The 26,095-nt window shown below is 36.5% G+C and overlaps 1 protein-coding gene across 1 annotated transcript in view; it reads right to left on the bottom strand.

Annotated features, from left to right (window-relative positions):
- The window catches only part of Dcx (doublecortin), an 88,365-nt gene that overhangs the window by 52,915 nt on the left and 9,355 nt on the right, over positions 1-26,095 (bottom strand). The window lies entirely within an intron of this gene.

The following is a 26,095-nucleotide window of genomic DNA, read 5'->3' as shown; positions in this document are numbered from 1 at the left end:
GGCATAGGACACTTAAGAATTTGCTTTAAAAGTTATTAAAGGGGAGCCCATACCATTAAAAAATCTTCAAAAGGAGGAGAAGAAAGTGGGAAAGATTGGCAGGCTTGTTAGGTTTGGGCTATTTATTCTGTGATAGCTCTCTGGGTCCCACTATCTGACCATTTGAGAATAGCCTTCAGTAGCTTCTGTGAGATACTTCCTGTTAACATATCCATAGACAATCCAAGTTGTTGAAGAGCATATAAATCCATGGGATCATTTTCTAATATTGCTTATGGGTATATATATATATATATATATATATATATATATATATATATATACAAATTGTTGAGAACATCAGTGTAGTATTTTGTTATAATACTGAACACTCACATATACTACTGTGCAGGCTTTGGGCATGTTTGCTCTCAAATCTATCTCCGGATATGCTCAGTTTTACACCAGAGTGACTGCTTCAGGCTACCTATCTTTGGTGTCCATGTTGTCTAGCTTCCAGTTGGAATCAAGCAATGGAGGGAGAATAGAAGATTTAGAGGAAAGTAAAAACCGGGATATTTCTCAACTACCACCCCCTTACTCCCATCTTAGATAGCATTTCCTATGGTGACCACAGCTCTTGCATGAGTCCTGTTCCCACAGGAGAGCTGACCATGATTCTACCTTCTACCAGGTGACCCTGGTCTGAGCTCTAATGACACTAACCTTTTGTTTCTCCAGTCCTAGGAAGCGTTGGTAACAGCTTGCTGCTATTATTAATGTATGGTTGCCTCACTGACTCCTGTTGGGCTTCTCACCTATTGGTTACCATACTATGTGGCAATAAAAAGGAACAAATTGTTGATACATGCAACATCTTAGTTGAACCTCAAGGAAATTATGACAAATAAAAGCCAGTCTCAAAATTTTACCTATCATATGATTCTCATTTTTATAACCTTCTAGAATTGACAACATTATTGAGATATAGAACAGATTACTGGATGCCAAGGGTTAAAGCAAAGGTAGGGTAGGATGGGGTATGGGATATGAGTGTAACTGTGAAGAGTTGGCATGAGATATTTTTATGGTGATGAAACAGTTCTGCATTTTGATTGCAGTGGTATTACTATGGTTTGAATATGGCTTGTTATACCATCAAAGGTTATGTGATTGGAACTTGGTCCCCAAGGTGGCACTATTGGGATAGTGAGACTTTTAAGAGATGTAGCCCAATGGAATATTCTTAGGTCATTGTGGACATGCTTCTGTTTTGTAAGGTAGTTCTCATAGGACCCCTTTGAGTTTTCAAGAAATGGTTGTTTAAAAAGAAGCCTGAGCTCCTCCCATCCTCTTGGGCTTCCTATTTGATATACTGCTTGTTCCTACATGCATGACCACCATGATGCACCATCTGTCACCCTCACCAGAAGATAAATCAATGGTTCCCTTCTTGATCTTGAACTTCAAACCTCCAAAACTGTGAACTTAATAAAGCTCCATTACTTCGTAATTAACCTATGTTAGATATTTTAGTATAGTAATGAAAAGAGGATGAATACAGGTGGTTGCACAAATATTTACACATGATTAAAAAATACTATGTGTGCATAAATCTGTATATACATGGAGACACAAAAGAATGTAAGTAGCCTTGGTAAAATCCAAATAAGGTCTGGGCATTGCACTAATGTCAGTATCCTGGTTTTGATACTGTACCATAGTTATGTAAGATGTTACTGTTGATAGAATATTGGGGAAAGATAAAAGGTACACTCATTGTTGTATTTTTGTGGCTGCCTATGAATCTGTTATGATTTCAAAATAAAAAGATGAAAAAATAAAACAGATTTCTGCAAGTAGCCTGGAAATTACTAAAGACACATGCTTGGGTCTGCACACACTTAAAGCTACTAGATAATTAAGAAGATTTGTGAGTTCTACTGTAGGCTTTGATTGCTAACTTCTTAGTGTTCTCCTCACTCATTCATATTTTTAGTGCAGCATTTGTGCAATGATCCGTTGCTCTTAAGTAAACACACGCTTTACATCAAACACTCTTTGTCAGAACAAAATACAGTTACCCAAGCTTGGAGTGCCTTTCTCTGCTACTCCAGTAGGAAAGCGCCAGAGAAAGGCACTGACCTATAAAACAACATAATTGTCCTGCTCATCTTGACTAAGTTGCATGATTTGATTGCCAAATTCATTATGTTGTCTCCGAGGGGAAATGAAACAAGCAAAGGACAAACTATTACAACAATCCTGCTTCTCTTCCCTTTGCCTATCCACGTTTCTCACAGAGATTTTTAAATTCAGGATCAACAACCACATTCAGCACCATGGACAACACTACAATACCAGCTATTGTGGAAAACAGGCTATTGGGCTTATTACCTTCATGATTTTCCCCTCTTGATTCTGCTTCCCTCTCTTTATTAATCAGATATTTATGAAGGCAGTGGGCTAGGTTTCTATGCTGCTTTATAGCAAGAATCGGGAAAAAGGTAGGGAAGGGACTTTGGGACACCATAGGTTTTTAAGGAAACATTAGAATTGAAGGCAGCTGTGGTTCAAAGCAACAAAAGCAAACTGAGATGTGTTCTTAGCCCAGTAATATAAATATACATTTACACTCAGTCTTATTTAGTGGTGAGATGAAGCATGCATTCAGCTGTCAGGGTCTTGTTCATCCTTTCATAAACCTTTTGGCATTGGCCTGCTGGAAGAATGGACTAAGGAGGAGAGGGGGTATATGAAAACAGGAGAAGCCACAGGTGGAAATATAAGGGAATACTCTTTGTTATGACATAGAGCCCCTCAACAAACTAATTTGGAATAAATCCCTAGAGAGGGTGGGAATGAGAAGAACATACCATTTCAAATAACCAACTGACCACTGGAGCTTGCCAATTGGTTAGCAGAATCTATGAAAGTAAGAGTTGAAACAGTCATTGAAGATTCTTTAGCTCAAAGGTTATCAAATGTGAGTTTGCATCACAATTACCAGGAGGATAGTTAAAACACAGATTGCACCAGGTATGGTGATGCACACCTATAATCCCAGTCATGTGAGATGCTGATGAAGGAACACCACAAATTCAAGGCCACCTCATTGCCAGAACTTATCCCCGAACCCCCCCCCCCCAAAAAAAAGATGAGGATAGAGATCCTTTGGGTTCAATCCCCAGTAATGAAAATCATTTTATAAATAAATAAAATGCAGACTTCAGGACCCAACCCCTAGTTTCCGATTCAGAAGGTGTAAATTGTGGCCTGATAATCTGCATTTATAATAAATACCCAGGTTTGCTGATGCTGATAAAGGAGGGGTCAATCTTGGGCAAACACTCTATTCAAACTCGTTTAGGTCCTAAGAAAGGTAACTGAGTCCCAAAAGAGCACTGACTTGTCCAAGAACCCTCAGCTGGTTAAAAGTCCACCTATCCAATCCTACAGTCCAGGCCTTCTGATTTGCAAATAAGTGACCATCATCTTGTACCACACTCCAGTATAATCACTAGACTAGCATCTGATGAATAACTAGAAGGAAAATTGGCAGCAACAGAAATGGATTCTGCCTTTTCTTTGTGACTCTATACAAACTCCTGACTGCAACTTTCAGTGTACTGGTCAAAGCAATGACAAGCCAGGGCTGAGATTTACCTCTCCATAATGGCACTAGAATCATCTCTGTCTCTACTTTTCTTACTCTTTTGGTACTGATCCCATACAAAATTTATAGCATATTTATTACATACTAATTAAGGTTGCCAGATTTAGCAAATAAAAACACAGGATACCCAGTTAAATTTGAATTTCTCATTGTCTATCTGAAACTAAATTTAATTGGACATACTGCATTTATTCTGATAATCATAATCCTAAAATTCTGCCACTCAATTAGGAAAAAAAAGGAGTTAATTTAGTTCATGATTTAGCTATGCCCTCCATGGCCCAAGCACTAAAGAAGCTAAGGAATACCTGATCCCTCCACATCGTTTCTCCTGTTCTAGTCTGCCCATTTTGTTGGGGGCTCTATTGAGCCAGAGTAGAAAGGCTGTAATTTGAAAAGGAAAAAAAAATATCTAGCAGCAGCTGAACTGGTACCCTCCAGCATTTCTCATTTCTATGAAAAGTTTCATTCTGGTTCCATGCCCTGTGATTAACCAAAACAAGAGGAAGACAAATAAAAATTCTGTACAGCTGTTTCATACTGACAGACCTGACCTTCCCAGCTGAGGGTTCTTTGTGCTGAGAAATTGTTACCTAGCAACCAGGCCTTGCAGCTGCCAGACTCCAAACACTGAAAACATGACTTATAGAAAAGAAGCCAGGAGAAGAAGGGTGGGGTGGGGACTGCATCAATCTGAGCTTTGTCTTGTGGTCTAATACTATGCTCAAGTGAGAGAAGATAACGGGAATTGAAGCCTCTTCCAGTTGAAAACCAATTGCCTGGTTTTCAAGTCTGGATGCTTGGGTTCAGGCTTCTGTCACCTCTACGTGCTCTAGTAGTCACTCCTAGATGTGAAAATGAGAGAGTTGAGGGAGGATGGGAATAAAGATGTTTCACAGAGATGTCAAACACTCTGTGTGGAGTATGTGTCTTTTATTCTTTAACAATGGAGCATTCCTTCAATCTTCAATATGTCTCAGATGACTGGGTCCTTCTTTCCTTTCTCTTATCTATCTATCTATCTATCTATCTATCTATCTATCTATCTATCTATCTCTTTCTCTCCCTCTCCCTCTCTCCCTCTCCCTCTCTCTCTCCCCCTCTCGCTCCCTCTCCCTCTCTCCCTCTCCCTCTCCCCCCCTCTCTCCCTCTCTCTCTTTCCTCCTAGTCAGCTACTTTAAATTTGGAGTTCTGAGTCCCACCCTCTAGCAAATCTGATTTAGTAGGTCTGGGGTGGGGAATCCACAAAATCTGCAGGGTCTTTTCTTTGTTTGTTTTCTGTTTGTTCAGGTATCAAGGATCAACCCCAGGGCTTCACACATTCTAGGAAACACTCTGCCACATAGTAACACCCACAGCCAAACCCCCTTTTTTAAAGTTTTGAGATTGTGTTTCACTAAATTCCTCAGGCTGGCCTGGAACTTCTGATCCTCCGGCCTCAGTCTTCTGAGTAGCTAGGATTATGGATATGAGTCTTCACACCCAGCCAGAGGTTTTTGGGGTTTTTTTTGATTGTTTGTTTGTTTGTTTTAATGTATATATCTAGGTGTAAGTCACCACTGAGATTATCCAAATATTTTCTTCTATTTTATGAATTGTCTTTCAAACATTTTTTTCTTTTTTCTTTTTGGTACTAGGAACTGAACTAAGGACCTCACAACTGCTCTACCACTGAGCAACATCCTTAGCCCTTTTCATTTTATTTTGAGACAGTGTCTCACTAAATTCCCCAGCCTGTCCTGAAACTTGTAACCGTCCTGCCTCAGCCTTCTCAGAAACTAGGATTACAGACTGCACATGACCTGTCTTTCCACTTTCTTAATGCTGTCCTTTACAGAACAAAGATTTTTGAATTCTGATGACATCCAATTTGCTGATTTTTCTTTGATTATTTGCAGTATGAGTGTTGTATTTAAGGAACCATTTCCTAAATTCAAGATATATATGTATCTCCTTTAAGATCCATTTTGAGTTAATTTTTGTGTATGGTGTGAAGTAGAGATCTAACTTTATTCTTTTTCATGTGGATAATCAGTTGCTACAGCACAATTTTTTGAAAAGACTACCCTTTCCCCACTTAATTCTCATGGAACTCTTTTCCCATTTTTTATTAGTGCATTATAGTTATACATAATATGGGGTTCATTTTGACATAATTATACAAGCACAGGATATAATTTGCTCCAATTCAGTCTCTAGTACTTCCCCTTTTCCCTTCCCTTCTCCCTCCCACCATTCCCCTTCCTCTACTCGACTGGTCTGTCTTCTACTTATTTATAGTTTTTAAAATTAGTGCATTATGGATATATATAAAGGTGTAATTCACTGTAGTATATTCATATTTGTAAACAGGATAGTTTGGTCAGTGTCATTCCACTGTTCCTCCCTTTTCCTATTCCCTGTACCCTGGGACTTTTTAAAAAGAATCATTTGACTGTAAATGTTTATTTCTGAACTCTCAACTCTATTCCATTGATCTACATTATGTCAGTACAATACTTGGTTTTACCCTTTTTAAAACTACCTTCTGACACTTGTGATTTAGTAGAACATTTATTTCCCTCATTTTTTAAGTAGTTGACTTCTTGGTAGAGCTGAAACCAAAACCCAGCCCACTTTCTTTGTTTCTTAAAAAAAATAGGGCATCATGTAAAATTGTGGATGTGTAACCGACGTGATTCTGCAATCTGCATTTGGGGTAAAAATTTGGAGTTCATAACCCACTTCAATCTAATGTATGAAATATGATATGTCAAGAGCTGTGTAATGTTGTGAACAACCAATAAAAAAATTTAAATGGCAGAAAAGATGTTCTTGAAAGAATTGTTACTTTTATGATTGGAACATAATTCTACTTTTTCCTCTTTTGCTTCTTCCAAAGTGTTCTTTAATAATAAGATATTTTTACTGTGCCTGTTCAATGTCCTTATATTTTCAGACATATATATTTATTTTATCAGAATCTAACAAGGTTAAAATATTTGTGTAGCATTTGTTTCCTGGATCAAAAGATATCTGCAAAATCCAAAATGTAGTGCAAAAGACTGGACAGGACACAGTGCTGAATGACAGTACCAGTGAAGTACATGACCCAAGACAAAGTACTACAAGAAAAACACATATCTAATGGGAGAACTTTTAACAGAATTTTATGTGGTAGAAGATTATTTGTGTAGAGCAGTGTGGGTGTTAGACTTTTACAGAAGGGAGTGGATCAGTTGGCATGGAGGAGTGCAGAATGGCCTTCACAACTGAAGCCAGGCATCCATTTGTTCTGCCTATTCTATAAAGATGACAACTCTGTCCAGAACCTATTTCAAAGAAATCCTCTTTTAAAAACAAACATATTTTATCCCTCACTTTTGTCTGTTTAAGCAGAATATGTCATTCTCTGGCACTTACTTGCAAATGGGAAATGTCTGCATTAAGATGTAAGTTCTCAGTAACTATGGTTGTCCAAAGTTGAAATTCCTCAACACACATTTACACTAAAAATTAGGCCATGTGTCAAAAAAATTCAACAGAGGAGTCCTCTAGTTTTGCCTGTATTAGAAGATATAGGTTCTTATTTCTAATCCATTCTAAAGGGGTTTTGATGATGCAAGAATATTATTATGCTTTCCTAATGTAGCTATCTAATGCAGGCCTTTGATTCTTAAAATGCATATGTAATCCAACAGCCTGCCAGCAGTTGATAAGGTTTCTGATATATAAAAATTCAAAACAGAAGAATTTAGCTATGTCTCTCTGACAGTTGCTGTATGCTTTAACTCAAGCAGATAAGAAAAGCTGGACATGTTTAAGATTTCTAAAAAAGGTTACAGCTTGTTTCACATCTGTGCTTGCAGTAACCTAATTAACATGCAGTGAGTCTTGGAAATGACTTTTACTTGATTAATCAGCATGATATGGGAGAAGAATGCTGACCTAGGAGTCAAGCTATCTCAGTTCTACTTCTGGTTCTACTATTGATCAGCTCTGTGACCTTGGTTGAGTCACATCATGAATTATCAGACTCTGCATATACCAAATGAAGATAAGCATATCCATCCAGGCTACCTTATAGAGTTATTGTAACAATTAAAAAAATAATAAAAGGACATCTAAAAGTATGAATTACAAGTATAAACTATTTTTATTACTACTCAATTCTATTCTACCTGCTTTTACCAGTGGTATGTCTGCTAAAACTGAAGTACTACAGAGAATTACTACAAGCCCCCAATGTAAGAAAAGGGGGCAATATTTTGTTGTTTTAATCAGAGTTATAACTAATATTTTCAACATACCTTATAATTCACAGAGCATCTTAATGTAAGATCTCATTTAAGATCCACAATACACTTTTTCATTAGACAAGGCAACATTTAATTCCTCAAGGGCAGGAAATGTATCTTATTCATCTTGAAATATACTCCCGATACCTAATGAAATGCCTAAAAGAATAAATGTTTTTTGAATTGATGTATATTACACTTCTATCTTGCTTTATGAAGAAAATCAAGGCTCAGAGAGAGTAAGGGATAGCCAAATAAAAGAACTGATATAAATTCAAGTTTTCTGAATCCTCTGTACCCCCTTCCCCTGTGCCTTATTACTATATTATTTATAGTAGTTATTTTCATTCTTTGACAATTTGTCAGAGTAATCTACAAAGATTATTTAAATTCAGATTGCTAGGCCCCAGTTCAGTTTGCACTCAGTAGAATTAGAGTGAGAACTAAGAGAATTAGTATTTCTAACAAATTTCCAGGTGATGCTGATGATGTTGGCTTAGGGACCACAGGTTGAAAATCACTACCTTCTAGCTTTCTTTGGTCTTTAACCAGCAGCATCAATATCATTCAGAACTTGTTAGGAACACAAAAGTTGTATAGTACAATATGTAAAAATACACTCTACTGTCATGTATATTTAAAAACAACAAATAAATAAAAAGTTGCATAGAAATGAAAGTTTGAGAAGAGCTTAGAGTACGTTGTGGCCAGTGATTTCCAGACCTACCTGCTCATCAGAGTTACTTGGGGACTTTGAAATTTATGGATTTCCAGGTCCTTCTATGGAAATTCAATTCCCAGGTGATTCTGAGGTACAACCATGTTTGGGAAACATTGCTCTAGACTAGTGATAGCCTATCATATTTTTATATCAACCTCCCCACCTCTCCCCATATACAAACTGTTATCTTACTTTTTTAGAAATTTCCTTGGGTAGTAAATGAGTTCAACAAAGAAGTATTTTACTGGGATTTTGAAAGTCATTAAGCAACTGGAAGTTGTTCAAATAAGTGGCTCAAACATTGATTTTTTTTGTAAAAATAATGTGCTAAATACTAGGATGGGGGAGATACAAGAAGATACAAGAAGTATCTCTTGGCTAGACCTAGAAATGAAAATAATTACACAATAAGAAATTGAAAACTCTCTGGAATTCTTAATATAATTAATATTGAAATAAATTTGTGAATTAGAAAATTTCACAAAAGAAGTGGGCCATGGGCATGCAATAGGGCATCATATATTTTATTATTCCCCCCCCCTAGGAAATCATTCAATGAAAATGATCTTTCAGACAAAGAACAAATTTAACTCATGGAGCTAAATGGGAGAACTAGAAAATGCACCTTCTGCTTTTGTATAGAAGAATGAACTACAAAGCATGGATCTGATTAAATAAGAAGTGGGTAAAATGAGGAAATGGATCTTGAAGGGAAATTACCCTGGATTTTCATCCTCTGTGATGCTTGGTATCTGTAAGCTCAGTGCAGGCTGAAGATACTCAAGTCAGGAGCAAGCGAAGGGTGTTCCCAAGCAAAACTGTCTGATAACCAAAATTCTGCTAAAATTTCCAAGCCACATTTCTCTACTCCCAGGCATTACAATGCCCCAAAAGGATGATGTAGACTAGAATTATGCTAGAACTAAGCTAAACAGCACCCCTGCTATAAATCCATGTCCTCTACATTTACAATATGTTTAAATTTCTTCTTGAAAAAACGAATTGTCAGGGCATTGTGTGGCATCTTTATTTGCTGAGTATTCAATCCAATAGTCTATAGCCTAACTTTTGAGATGGAACACTTACTCATTTGCTAGCTCAGAGAGAAGAAACCAGAAAAATGAAAAAGAATGTGGACTTCATCCATTGTCCTATTCGTATAATTTAATGACAGGGGATACCTTGTCTGGTTGCCAATTTAATATTTTCTCGTTCTGTTGGCATGATAATCCCTTCTAAACAAATAATGTGTTATGTTGTGCAGACCACTTTTACAGATATCTTGATATCTAAAGTCCCTTTTAGCTCTAAATTTTTATGACCTAATATCCTCTGTGGTCCTATGAGGCAAGTTGAATAAGGTTCCTTAACCTGCTCTGGTCTTCATTTTATTCATATATAAAATGAGAGGGTTGGACTAGAACAATGGTTTTCAATGTAGGCTGAACATTGACTTGCCTGGGGAGGTTTTAAAAATATTGATTCTGACACCTGGGTCCCAATTCCAGAGATTTTGATGTAATTGGTCTGGGGTCAGACCTGGGTATTGAGCCTTCTAAAAGTTCCCCAAGGATTCTAATAAGCAGCGAGGACTGAAACTCACTGGACTAGATGAGGTCTAAGGTCTCTTCCAGGTCTGACATTCTGAGTGCAGATGTCATTTTCATTTTATGGACGAGTGAACAGAAGCATGGAGGAGCTAAATGACTACCATAAGTCAAAGACTGAGTCAGTTCTAAGGTGGATTAAAGACCAAATTATCTGACTTTCTGCTTCAAAGCTTTAGACTTCTCTTTCAAGCAGACTTTAGTTTACCTAGTGTCCCTATCTGTATGGTTCTTTTCTTTTTAAACAATTGAAGTTGATAAGAAAATAAGTCTCTTTTCATGCAAATACTTTTATAAAGTACTCCTCAAAGTTACTTTTCTCTAAATTTTACAGTGGGATGTTAGTAGAACTGGAAAAGAAAACCCTAAATGAATATTTTGGATTAGGAATTATCTAGAATACATTTTATGTGCCAAGGTTCATAACCCTGACTTTAGCCTATATACATTTGTAGAAATCCAACATTTCATAAAGATCACCCTTGGTTATTGCCTTCCTCTCTTGAGCTCATTATACCCTCTCTTCCACAAAGCCATCCTGAATTAGCCTCCATTGACTTCACCAACAATGATAAATGTTTAAAGTGATAAGTATATTAATTTACCCTGATTTGATTATACAAGATATACACATTTCAAAATATATTGTGCCATATAAATATGTGCAATTATTATGTGTCAATAAAAAATAAACAAATATTTTGGGTTTTTCAGTCCCATATGGTCTCTGTCACATATTTTTCTTCCTTTTTTAAATCTTATAGTTTGATGACCTCTGATTGTGAGTCATGGAAAATCAAGTTCTCCTAAGGGACATGTACTTAGAGACTGCAAACTCTGATCAGCCTTAATTCTTTCTAATTATATTTCACTCTGATTACTCTTGTTTTATATCCCCACTAGCCCTGTCTTTTGTCTGAAGATTTCCAGGGTCTGTACCTTTGCATTTATGCATGTGTTACATATACAAACCCAGCTACCCACACTATTCTGTTCTGTTTCAGGCTCAGATTTGACAAGGGCAAGGGCAGTACAGAGCATATGCTGTCATCCCTGAAAGCCACATTCAACTGGGGGGTGAGTGGGAACATATTGATTTAAACATATTTTTCACTCTTCCAGAAGGGAGGGGGAGTGATTGCTGTCTGACCTCAAGGTCTCTACAAGGTCTCTGTGGAGTAGCCAAACTCCATACCACTCGTTGAACTGAACCAGAACCGGGGCTGTTAAGCAGAGTGGGATTGCATGTATGAACTTTTTAGCCTGCACAATAATAGCTGTTGTCCCTAGAGAGTCCAAGTTCTATCCCCAGTCCCAGCTGGGGGAAATTCTAAAATCAAGGGCAGCTTAAGACTTAAGTCCCATAAGAGCTTCCCATTTAAATTCTCATCTTTTATATCAGTTTGTCCCTAAACCCAACAACTACCAGCTTCCAGATGGTAAAACTTTAGCCAAAAAAGCTCTTCAAACAGTCAATTTAACAGCAGTGGTAACATTCAGAACCCCATGCAAGAGTAAGTGACTATTGCTAAGGAAGATTATGGTAGGGGTTGAGTAGAGGTATTTATATTAATTATCACTAAATAAAGGCATTGATTAAACCAACCCCACCCTTTTTTCTCTGGATGAAATGCAGTAAACTACCTCTTTGCTAATCAATTTCCACTCCAGTTTCACAGCTGCTTTCTGCAGGGCTACCAGCTAAATGACAGAAGCAGTTTCAGCCTGGAAATGAATGATGCTATTCATCAATTCCAGAAACTGCTCATGGAAAATGCTGAGGAGGCAAATCTCTATCCCAATTTGGAGTCCTTCAAGCCAGAAAAAATTCAACTATCATCAACATTTTATCATGTTTTGTACAGTGGGTAAAATATGTTAGGGGAAAGAAACTTCTAGGTATATATCAATTATTAGTTGGTAATTCCAAGAAATCATCACTCTCTTGAAGTGATCCTTTGGACATAGCATTTTAATTAACTGCTTAGTACATATGAACTCACAATACCAGCCCAGGTATCAGAAATCCCAGTATGTCCAGAGTTCGTTATACATTAAGTACAATGCCTAAGGCCCACAATACTTTTATGGGCCCAGGAAATCAGAAATATAAGTGAATTTTTAGGTTGAAGAAAATTTTTACGGGCTGGGATTGTGGTTCAGTGGTAGAGTGCTTGCCTAGCATGTGTGAGGCACTGGGTTTGATTCTCAGCACCACATAAAATAAAATAAATAAAATTAAAATGTAATCAACAACTAATAAAAATATTTAAAAAGAGAAAATTTTAAATGTATAATAATTATATATAGTCCTCTTTATGCCAACACCGTGGCATCTTATAATGGAGGAAGGGATTCACAAAGGCAAAAGTGTCTATGGCCCACAAAAGTCATGATGCATTCTAAAGTATATCAATTATTTCTGAAGATCTGAAATATAAAGGGCAAGGGATGGCCCACTAGAGAACCCATACTTCTTTTAATCAGGGAAATCTGGGAAAAATACAAACATCAATTCCCAGCAGGTGGCAAGTCAAACACTTGGAACTCTAAGCAAGGCAAGGCTCTATCCTCTTTGCAAACAGCAAGAGGAAGTTCACCTATCAACTGCTATATTAAATAAACTGCGGAGGCAAATACTGCCAAAGGGAAGCTTTATATCAAGGCTCTAATGCCTCTGGTGAATAAGACCAGAAATGTCCTGACATATAAATATTTATATACAACTTCATCAGATGAGACAGCCAATACTTAAAAGAAATAGAAGCACAAGTGTGTGTATGCAGACACAAAGAGACTTTGGGAGGTACTTATTTCTAATCCAAAATCTCTTTTAAGGGATGATATTGTACTGGGAGAGCCATTTGGACCTCTAGAGTCTGTCAAATTGCTGCCAGTTGAAGAAGCATGGACCTGGTGCAATAGAAAGTATATAGTCTTGGGCTGGGGATGTGGCTCAAGCGGTAGCGTGCTCGCCTGGCATGCGTGCGGCCCGGGTTCGATTCTCAGCACCACAAACAAAGATGTTGTATCCGCCGATAACTAAAAAATAAATATTAAAATTCTCTCTCTCCCCCTCTCACTCTCTTTAAAAAAAAAGAAAAAAAAGTGTATAGTCTATTTTAAATGGTAAGCACTACTTCTGAAAGCTAAGTATAATTAACAAACCTGTCTGATTCTTCCAGTGAAACTCTGCAGCATTTAATATTGGAAGGAGAACTGGTCTGTATTGAAATAAATCTAATGTGAAGGTCCTAAACATGGCGATTGATATTGCTGCCTCTTTACCATTGTGTTTAGGGTTAACTAAGCTTTAATTATTATAACCAAAAGGATTTTCAAATCTCTTACAATTTTGAAGGACTCTTGAAATGTTTTCCATAAAATTTCTCCTTTTATTCAGTTTCTTTTCATTGTAGAGTCTGTATCAGAGATGGATGCCCTCAAGCCTTCCCCAAGCCATGGGTGAATAGGTATTACCTTTGGGGTACAAAGATATCAACAAATGCCTTCTTGTTCCAGTTTATAAGCCCTGTCAAAATGCAATGATGCCTGTTTAATTATTCTGTTGGGCCTTGAAGATTTTTCCTTTTTGAGATTCTCTAATTAAATTGCAAATAAATACCTGAAGCAGAGGCCAATAATTCCCAAAGTGCATTATACCATATGGTCATAGATTTTTTTAAAGGTTTGTTGTCCAAGTAAGTTTGGGGAATTATTGATCTAAACAAAATCAAGCAGATTCCTTTATAGAGAGGTTATTGGAGACTTTTTCTAAGAAGAAAATATACTATGCATTATTATTCAACTTATTTAACTGAAGAATTTGATCAGATTGATGTTACACAATCACAATTTGGGGAATGCACTCAAAATTGATACACTAATATTACCTTGAGGACTCATTTGTTGAACTTTACCAACTGAATCTGTGAGCTGAGATCAAGCCTCTGAGAAAATATGACCCCAGAAATAGTCTGATTCTTCCAGGAACCGGGCTTTAAGTGATAAGATAGAACAAGAGTACTATTAGACTAAGGTCTAACATACATAAGTTATACATAAAAGGCATTTTAGAAACCAATCACATATAACACACAAAAGATAGAAGATTAAAAAAATGGGACACTAGATAGGCAAGTTTTTTTAAGAGAGAGAATTTTTTCATATTTATTTATTTATTTAGTTTTCAGCAGACACAACATCTTTGTTTGTATGTGGTGCTGAAGATGGAACCTGGGCCACACGCATGCCAGGTGAGTGTGCTACTGCTTGAGCCACATCCCCAGCCCAAGATAGGCAAGTTTTGATAGATCTGGAGCATTAGGAGCTGACAGAAACTTTGAGATCACCATAGCCTGATTCAATTATGGCTCCCTCTGCCTAGTCACTTCTGAAAGTCTTGCTGAGCCAGGCCTTGCCCTCTAGTCTACCAGAGAATTTTGCTTCCTTTTCCCAGCAATAATGACCATTCAAATCACCTGGATTTAGTTGATTTACAATCCTAAATCTCTATTGGAAATAGACTCCATCTGCTACATTTATCACAGCTGCCACTCCAGCCTCAAAACCATTCTTTTAGCCACTCCAGACACATCTTCAGCTAGTTTTTCATCGTTATCTCTAACAATGGGCTCCTTCTTTCACCCATTACTTCAGTGCAAATCCCCCACTATCTTTCCCTGTGGCAGCTTCTCACATATACCCTTGTTGATCTTATCTCCTTGCTTGACTTTAACTACCATGATTGCAGATTAGTCCCAAATCTCTATCTCCACTCAGACCTATCTCCTGAACTCCAGACCAACATATACTAGTATGTTTTAGAGCCTTCATTTAGATTAAGCAAGGTAAACCAAACTAAACATATCTACATGCCACTTCTTGCCCTGATTTCCCTATCTCAATGTATGGTCCCATCATCCACACATATACCTTAGCTGTAAACCTGAAAGTTACCTGAATCCTCCTACTGCCTCAACTGTGGTAGACAGAATTCTGAGAATGACCTCTAAAGACCTTTGCCTTCATATGATTTCCTCTCCTTGAATTATGAATATGATAAAATATCATTTCCATGATTATGTTGTATTACATGGCAAAAGGAGTATTTTCAGATATAAGATTACTAATTAGTTGACTCTGGGTTAATCAAAGGGGATATTGTATATTTGGGACCAATCATAAGAGTCCAGTAAAAGCAGAGAGTTTGCTCTGGCTGGTGGCAGAACAGTAATTAGAGAGATACTATGTATAACAAAGATCTGATGTACCTGTTGGCTTGAAAATAGAGGGAACCATGTAAAAAGTTCGAAGGTATCCTCTAGAAGCTGAAAATAGTTCCCAGCTGACAATCAGTAAGGAAATGGGAACCTCAGGCATATGGTCACAAGGAATTAAAATCTACCCCAAAGCTAAATGACCCTTGAAATGGGTTCATCCCTAAAGATTCCAGATAAGAGGCTAGTTTGCCTCACACCTTGATACCTTGACTTCAGCCTTGAGATACCTCAAGAGAGAACCCAGTCATGCCTGCTTTGATTCTGACATACAGAGCTGTGAGATAATAAATGAGTGTCATTCTAAGCTGTTGTATTTGTGACAATTTATTACACAGCAATGGAAAATTAATATACCTTCCAATTCAATTAATCATTGAGTTTTCCAGTTTCTACTTCACATTAGAATCTGTTTCCTGCTTTTTAACATCTTCACTACCATTGCCTAGGTTTAGTTCCTTCTGTTCTCCTTTCTATAGTACCATACTACTAGAAACCTCCTACCTAGACTCCCTACCAGTCTTGCTTTTCTCAAATCCAAAACAACCTACCCAAACTGCAAAATTGATCTTGTTATTCCCCTGCTTAAAATCATTCATTGGCTTCTATTCCCATTGAAAAACATCAAAGCTCCTTAACATAGTTCATAAGATCATTGGCAGATATTGTCCTCCCTCTCAGCTTCATCTTCTCCCATGTCTTCCTTGTACTTTATCTATAATGCAGATTTTCTCAACTATAGAACTTTTGACATTTTGGGCCAGATAAGTCTTTGTTGTGAAGAGCCTTTCTACGTACTGTAAGATGTTTAGCAGCATCCTGGCCTATATCAACTGGATGTCAGTAGAACACTTCTGCTAGTAATAACTACCAAAAATATCTCCTGACATTGACAATATCCTCTGGGGAACAAAATTTCCCTGGTTTAGAACCCTGGGATAATTATACACAACTTCTGTGGCCCCCCCCCTACACCTTCCCTTCTGTTTAGAAAGCTTTTTATTATTGTTGTTGTTGTTGTTTGGTACTGGGGTGGAACCCAGGGTCGCTTTACCAATGAGTACATCTCCAGTCCTTTTTACTTTTTATTTTGAGACAAGAGCTCACTAAGTTGCTTAGGGTCTCACTAAGTTGCTGAAGCTGGCCTCAAATTTGTGATCCTCCTGCTTTAGCCTCCCAAGTCACTAGGATTACAGTGTGTGCCACCATGAGAAAAGACAGTCTTTTAACAAATGATGCCAGGAAAACTGGAAATCCATATGTAATAGAATGAAATTTAACCCTTATCTCTAACCTTGCACAAAAGTCAACTCAAATTGGATCAAAGACCTAAGAATAAGAATAGAAACCCTGAGACTGCAAGAAAACAATGTAGGTCCAATACTCCAACATGTTGGGACAGGAACCAACTATCTTAACAAGACTCCTAAAGCATAAGAAATAAAATTTAAAAATCACCAAGTGGGATAGCATCAAATTTAAAAGCTTCTGGACAGCAAAGGAAACAGTGTGAAGAGAGAGCCAACAGAATGGGCAAAAATCTTCACGACTTGCTCTTAAGATGGGGTGTTAATATCCAGAATATACAAAGAACTCAGAAATCTTAACTCCAAAAAAAAACACCCAATCAATAAATGGTCAAAGGAACTGAACAGATGCTTCTCAAAAAAAGAAATACAATGGACAACAAATATGTGAAAAAATTCCATCATCTCTAGCAATTAGGGAAATGCAAACCAAAATTACACTGAGATTTCATCTCACTCCAGTCAGAATGGCAATTATCAAGAATATAAGCAACAATACATGTTGGCAGAGATATGGGTTAAAAGGTACAATCACATATTATTGGTGGGACTGCAAACTGGTGAAACTACTCTGGAAAGCAGTTTGAAGATTCCTCAAAAAATAGGAATGGGACCACCATATCACCTAGCTATCCCACTCCTCAGTATACCCCAAATATTTAAAATCAGCATACTGCAGTGACACAACCACATCAATGTTTATAGCAACACAATTCACAATATCTAAGCTATGGAACCACAACTTATTTGCCCTTCAACAGATAAATGAATAAAGAAAATGCGATATATATATATATATATATATATATATATATATATACACACACACACACACACACACACACACATACACAAATGTATATATACATATATAAAGAATAATAATATTATGGCATTTGCTGGTAAACAGATGGAACTGGAGATCATCAGGTTAAGTTAAATAATCCAGCCCCCCAAAAGTCAAAGGTCAAATGTTTTCTCTAATATGCAGAAGCTAATGCAAAATTGGGGTGAAGGATAAAATGAAGAAAGAGAGAGGAAGGGGGAAAAAGGAGAGGGAATTTCATCAAAATAGAGGAAAGATCAGTAGAGTAGATGAAGAGGATTGAGGAGGAAAAAAGGACAGGAAAAGGGAACAGTGGAATGACTCTTAATGAATTTTTGTATGTGCCTACATGGTTGTGGTTCGGTGAGTCCTAGCATTGTCCTTGTATCCACTAGGACACTAATTTAAAAAATAAAAAGTAAGGAAGTAAAATATATATATTGAAGAGAGCTCGGTGGAGTAGAGGGGGGCAAGAAGTGGTAAGGACTGAATTGGAATGGATTGTGTTTCATGCTTTTGTGATTATGTCAGGGTGTATCCTGGTGATATATATGACTAAATTTTTTTAAAATAAAACTAAAAAGTAGAGAGTGGAATGAGTTAAACATTTATTACCCTATGTGCATATATGATTACACAACTAGTGTAATTCTACAACATGTACAACCAGAAAAATGGTTGTATGCTCCATTTATGTATGATGTGTCAAAATGGATTCTACTGTCATGTATAGCTAATTAAAACAAATTTAAAAAGTGGGCCAAGGATTTGAATAGGTATTTTCCCAAAGAAGACATGCATGTATCCAACAAGCATACAAAATTATGTCTGAACCATTAGTCATCAGATAATGCAAATCAAAACCACATTGGGATAGTACCTTCACACTGACTAGGATAGCTCTAATAAGAAAAACTATAACAAGTTTTGGGGAAGATGTGGAGAAACTGAGAACTTTCATACATTGTTGGTGGGGATGAAAAAATGATGAAAGCACATTAGAAAACAGTTTGACAGTTTTTCAAAATTTTAAGATGCCTAAATTTGAGTTTCTTTGGGGATAATGAAAATATTCTGAAAATGTTTATGCTGATGGATGCAGAATTTGTTTAAATATACTAAAAGTCATTGGTTTGCATACTAAAATAGGTGAGTTGTATAGCATAGGAATTATATCTCAATAAAACTGTTTAAAAATGTATCTTTCAGACAATGCTCTTTGTGCCACTTCATAGGAATGGAAATAATGACAAATATTAAAATAAAAATTTAAGTAAAAAGAGGTCAGCCACTTCAACAGTTGGAAATGGAACATTCTGTATCCCTGAATAGATCAGTCTCCACTTGATGAGCCTCTTCAGGCTATTCAAGAAATAGGAATGCAGTCAACTCTAATGCTAGCCAGCCCCACTAGCAACCATCCTTCTCCAGCACTGAAAATAGCACTACTGCAGTGAACAAGCCTTAATAATGGTACTGCCGAATATTTAACACAATTCTAGCTGTCTGCCTTTTGTCTTGCTTGTTTGTGAATCTTCACTTTCTACCCCTCATACTATCCACATTGGAAAGAAAAGGTCAAATTAAAATCATAAAGTATAAAAATATGTCTTGGTCAAGTCATTAGAGGTAACAAGATCTGAATATAAGTACTATGCAAATACCATTTAAGGGCCATTCTAGAAAACAACATATCCACCAAAGTGAGTAAAACATCATGCTGGCAATCCAAGGAACATAGAAAAGTGAAGTGCACTGAAAATAGTAGCCTGGTGGGAAAAATGTTCAGACAGAAACAACATTCTGAGATGAATACTCTTTTATCCTAAAATTATATGCTATGGTCATATACTAAGATCCACTCAAAAACTCAAAGAAGAGATGTGATTGGTCTCACATCACATAGCTAGTAGAGAACAGTGTGAAGATTAGAACTCAAGTCTCTGATTCTGTCTAGGGATCTTTCCACTTGCTGAATGTTAGACAGTGACAAATTAGTCAGTATGGGAAATAGGAATACTAAGTCACAGCTTTTGATTAAAATATCCAAGTCCTACCTTCATAACTGCCCAGAACCAGAACCATCACATCAACAACAAAACTCCAAGAAGTTGAATCACTGAAGAAATAATAAATTGCCAGGGTAAAATTGGCCCTTTTTTCTGTAAGGGCAGAATGTTTGACCACCTCCATCATAAGTCCTCTTTTTTTTTAAATTTTATATTTTAGTTGTAGTTGGACACAACACCTTTATTTCACTTATTTATTTTTATGTGATGCTGAGGATCAAACCCAGGGTCTCACATGTGTGAGGTGAGCGTTCTACCGCTGAGCAACAACCTCAGTCCATAAGCCCTCTTTTTAAAGTGCAAAATACTGCAACATATGGGGAAGTAGTTTGTGAACTCTTTCCTTTCACAGAGCCCACCTGGCTTTCCACCTTTATTCTTTTCTACTGTATGCTCAAGTCAGTCTTCCCAAAGCCTGTCTCCAGGAACCTATGACAGGTTGGGGAGGGGAAGTTTTCATAATATACATACGTTCCCAGCCTTGATTTTTCTTAAGTGAAGGTCAATGATAAATGACCTTCCTGTTGGGGCATAATTTATGGCCACATGACCTTATCTATTAAGTCCAACATTGACTGACAGGGTCACAAAACTGGAAAGAGAGAGAGGTTGGCTCTGGGAGAGCTAAATGCCAAAAAATGTATGTAAGACCTGATGTAACTATAGCAGGCAGAGATAATAAGGGAGAGAAAAACTAGCTATATGGACAAAAGATACATCCATCTTGGGAAATGCATTCAACATTTCCAAGATTAAATCCCACCCATCTTCCTGTAGTTCTGAAATTGCCTTTGTGCTCATGGTACCAAATCATTCTGTATGGTAAGATGGAAGTCTCAAGTCTTTCCTAGAATATTTAGCAGCAGCTAAAATGTCCTTCATGCTGTTGTTTTCCTATTGTGCATCATATGTTTTCTTAAAATTCCTATTCTAAGGCTGAGGCAGGAGGATCTTGAATTCAAAGCCAGCCTCAGCAACTTAGCGAGCTCCTAAGCAACTTAGCGATAAATAAAATAAATAAAAGGGGGCTGGGGATGTGGCTCAGTGGTTGAGTGCCCCTGAGTTCAATACCCAGTACTCCCCCCAAACTTCCTATTCTAGAGATCCAAGGCTATATATAATCTCTTGGAATCAGTCTAAACCTCTCCTATTATTCTGAGACTTAAAATCCCTGGTCCAAGTAGTGGCTAATAGAAAGATTCAAACAGAAACATGAAATAAATTCATCCAGTTGAAAATTTGCCTAACAAAGCTAACATAAATAGTAAAGCTATGCTTATGTCTTAGGTACATATCTTGAGGCAATAATGAATCTTTTCTTTCACATATCCTGTGTGTGGACAAAACTGAACCTAGAGATGCCAATCAGTGTAGCATGAAAATGGATAGTGTGAAGACCAGCTGCACTCCTATGTATAATGCCAAAAACCTGGAAATGTATTATTAAAGCTCTGTACCTCTAACAGAAGCATCATGTTTTCTGCTTTTGGAATTGATTTTAAGGCTAGATTATGTATCTAATTAAACCACTATTATCAAGTGAACCAGAAATTTGTTTTTCAATTTTTATGCATCCATGACCTTTATGCATGAAGATTAATATGTCATTTGACAGGGAAATTAATATTTGGATAATTTTGCCAAAACGCCACAACTACTTCTGAAGTCAAAAAATCAAAAGAATAGCCTCATCTGAGAATATAGTAATACATATAATCATCCAACCCTCCATCATTTCCTCCTTGATTGACCCTCCTAGAAATTCATTTTGGCTTCTCGGAGTAGACAGGGTCCTACCAACTACTCAATATTTATTGAGGACACGAATCAGTTTGGACCTCTATGTACAAGCGATTTGCTTTTCTAACAACTTTAGACAAATATTTCCTCTGCAAGAAGTCAGGAAACCAGTCTTCTATTCCAGCAAAACATAAGCCCTAAAAGGTTGAAGACTCCAAAAGCATATCAGAGCAAAATAAAAGCTAACAGAAAAAAAGCCATATCTATGGTTTCTTGTCCATCCATATAAAACAATTAGCCAACTGGTATACTCAAGAACAGAAATAACAACAACTCAGTATAATCAAATAAATCAACTGGAGTCTTTTAGCTGATCATTACTTAAAAGAAGGGGACAAAACCACTTGGTTTGATTGATCTGGGATTCAATTAGAAAATATACTGACATCAAGTTATGGCCTTGATTTCATGAATAAAATATTTTATAACAAATAGGCTTCCCTGTACTTTATCCTTTCCAACTTAGTGCCACATGTAGCCAAAGACAGTCACTGGAATCTCATCCAAGTATGTTCAAACCATTGCAGCACATGTGCCTTTGGCCTCTACAGAAGATCATATTGCAGTAGTGAGAATACCCACCAAATAATCAAAGTGACTGACAGGTGGTAATATTAGAGCTGTCTGTCATCACTAGCACTGGGAAATGGGATGGGCTCCAAAATTTTGAGTTTGGCATCAACTTTCAGTATAGTCAGCAGCTATTTTGTAATTAGTAGTTTGGTCCATGCACTCCCAAATTTTGTTATTTAATGTCCCTGCTGTACCAACACAACAATATTTGATTTGTGGGTTACCCAATGTATACCAGTCTTACCATTGAAAGTAAGGGTAGTTAGTTCTAAATTATTCAGCATCTTCTCTATAAACAGCATTTCTTTGTTCTCTTTCATTATTAAATTTTGAATATATATATATATATATATATATATATATATATATTCTTATAATTTTATTTAAAATGTTTATGGCTAAAGATTGGGAAATCCTGGGTCTAATTAAATGTTTCCTCACTGTCTAAGTTCTCAGAACATATTTAATGTGCTAGTGAGCACTGTGAATTTCTAAGATGGGCATAACATTTATAGAATTTTATAACATTATCTGATTACAAAACCTTTCCTGAAGAACTTCTAGGAGTGAGGATATGGAGACAGTTCTCCTTAGAATATACTTTGGGAAATACTGATTTAAATGCCTGCCCTTAATCTCAAAGTAGATCAAGGACCTAGGCATTAGACCAAAGACCATGCACCTACTAGGGAAAAAATGTAGGCCCAACACTACATCATATCAGCTTAGGAACTAACTTCCTCAACAAGACTCCTGAAGCCAAGTAAAATTAAAAATCAATAAACGGGAAGGTATCAAACTAAAAAGCTTCTTCAAAGCAAAAGAAACAATCAAGAATGAGAATAGAGAGCCTACAGAATAGGAGAGCTGTACCTCAAATAGAGCATTAATCTCCAAGATATAAAAAAAAAAAAAACTTTAAAAACTTAACTCTAATGTGATACAGCAATCTGTATACGGGATAAAATTGGGAGTTCATAACTCATTTGAATCAAACTGTGAAATATGATGTATGAGGAACTACGTAATGTTTTGAACGACCAACAATAAAAAAAATAAAAAATAAAATAAAATAAAAAAAAAATTAAAAAAAAAAAACTTAACTCTAAAAAAAACCCCACAAATAACCCAATTAATAAATTGGCAAAGGAACTGAACAGGCAATTCACAGAAGAAGAAATATGAATGGTCAACAAATATATGGAAAAAATGTTCAATATCTCTAGCAATTAGAGAAATGAAAATTACAACTACACTGATATTTCATCTCATTCCAGTCAGAATGGTAATTATCAAGAATACAAATAACAATAAATGTTGGTGAGGATGTGGGGAAAAGGTACACTCATACATTGCTGATGGTACTACAAACTCGTGCAACCACTCTGAAAAGCAATATGGATATTCCTCAGAAAACTTGGAATAAAACCACCATTTGATCCAGTTATTCCACATCTCAGTATATACCCAAAGGACTTAAAATCAGCATACTACAGTGATACAGCCACCTCGATCTTTGTAGCAGCTGAATGCACAATAGCTAAGCTATGGAAAAAACCTAGTTGCACATCAACAGATGAATGAATAAAGAAGTTGTGGTATATATACACAATGAAATATTATTTAGATATAAATAAGAATAAAATTATGGCATATACTGGTAAATAGATGGAACTGTAGACTATCATGCTAAGAGAAATAAGCCATCCCCAAAAAAACAAAGGCCAAATGTTCTCACTGATATGCAGATGCTAACACATAAAAAAGGGTGGGAGATGGAAGAATAGAAGTTCATTGGATTAGACAAAGGGGAATGAAGGAAAGGGAGGGAGGATAGGAATAGGAAAAACAGTATAATGAATCAGACATAACTTTCCTATGTTCATATATGAATATATGACCATTGAAACTCCTCATCATGTACAACCACAAGAATGGAATCCTCATTACAGTAAGTTGTACTCCATGTGTATATAATACACTCTGCTGTCATGTATATCTAAAAAAAAGAACAAATAAATAAATATATGCCCTCAGTGACCTCCAAATAATATACCAGATGTAAGAGCCCAGGTAGGATATGCACTCCTTTGGAAACCTCCTATCACTTCTGATAGACCTAAGGGTAGTGTCTGGAACATTGGATGAGGAGAGCTTCTCAGAACATCTCCCTGAGCCATGTGAGTGTCTGTCAGTTCATTCAAATACCAAACATATATAGAGTATCTGTAGTATATATCAGGAGCTGAATATAAATAAATAAGAGAGAAGATAAGAGAAGGAAAGGAAAAGGAAGGTTAGAACTGCTTTTACTGTATCTAGTGGAGACATAAATTTTCTAAGATAAAAAGTAACATTTGAAAAAGCCCTTAAAAGATGGCCTTGTTTGGTCAGAGTGGGCAGAATGAGACATTTTAAGGAGAAGGAACTATATAGAGAGACATGCAGATGTCTGAAAAGACACTCTTCTGCTCCAATGAGCATCAAGCCCTTATGTTTCTGTATATTCACACCATATCACATGGTGGTGTTTTGTAGTGTTCCTCAAAGAAATGAGGACTTATGCTTAAAGGATTTGAGAGGGTTTGCCACTCTGCATGGCCTGCTGAAGATGAAAATTAGATTGGAGTCACCTACCTAGGAGATGAAGGTGCCATTTTTTATATTAGGAGTGATTACAGGATGCCCAGAGATGCTACATTTCCACAAAATGTTGGAAACTTTTAATAATAATGATAGAAGTAAAGTAGGTGGGGCAGAGATAACTTTAAAATATATGTAATTTGCCATAAATGTCACTTAATGATGAATTGTATAAAAATGTATGTGTGTTTTGATTTATAGAGTGCTCTCACCCCTGTTATTTCATTTGATCCTTACAAGAATCCTGTGAACATGAGTAGGGAAGGTAGGATTGGTCCATTTGTACCAAAGGAGGATTGTGCAGTTCAGGACACTTAAGTGGTTAGTCCAAGGTTATATAGTAAGTGGCAATATAAAGACTAGAAACAAAATCTTCTGAATCCTAATCTCTGTCTTTGATTTGTATTTTTCTTATATTACATCAAAAGGCTGAAGGTATAGGAAAGTAGACATGCCTAAAATAAAGAAAATATTTCTAAATCTCACAACTGTTGAATAGTGGACTAGAATGTTCTATGAAATGGTTGAAGAGGATATCCCTAACTTAGGTAGGAGAGTAAATATCATGTCTTCTAAGTTCATTGTCTACTCTAAGATCCAAAGATTCTAAAATTCCTATATCCTATTTCCCTCAGATGAGGTTTTGGTAATTAAGCCTGTTCCTAAGCAGCTCCTTTTTTTATTATATACACAGTGCTCAAAAGAGAAATACTCTTATTAGATAGGTGCTTAAAAGTTGGCACTTATCCTGACATCATAGGTAAACCCACTGTGTTGGTACAACAAACACAAACAAGAGATACTTGCCTCTAGGTATTTCTCAGATCACATAATTCTAGGAAGTAAATGGAAGCCACTAATTTATCAATATTGTTAAGTATACATTATTTGAGTTATTTTTCCCTAAAATTTAAAATCTTGGAGCACACATTATAATCAGAATCAGGAGAAGGCATGACTGCATTTGAACACTCATCATTCATTTTGATGTATAGTGAATATGCTTTTTTAGAATCTATATAGTTGTTCAAATACAAAATGTATTTTAAGAGATAGAATTATGGACTGATAATAATCCACATTTGTCTTCTTTGATGGGGAACCAGGATTCTCTTAGAGCCAATAGAACCAGCCACTGTTCCAATTCTCTTGGAACATTTTTTGTCATATATTTACAGATCCCTATGCTCAAGAGAATGGTGCATCTGTCTGATGGAGACGCCTGGCTGCATTCTTTCCTAGATATTAATATAGGTGGCACTTCAGTAGTATAACCAATGACATGAAGAACCTGATTTGGAGGGGAACAGATGGCACCATCTTTCTTGGGCTAATTTT

The sequence above is a fragment of the Urocitellus parryii genome, chromosome X (genome assembly GCF_045843805.1).
Source record: "Urocitellus parryii isolate mUroPar1 chromosome X, mUroPar1.hap1, whole genome shotgun sequence".
In the NCBI taxonomy this organism is placed as follows: domain Eukaryota; kingdom Metazoa; phylum Chordata; class Mammalia; order Rodentia; family Sciuridae; genus Urocitellus; species Urocitellus parryii.
Note: the sequence above shows the minus strand (reverse complement) of the source record. Positions and strands in the feature narration are given on the sequence as shown.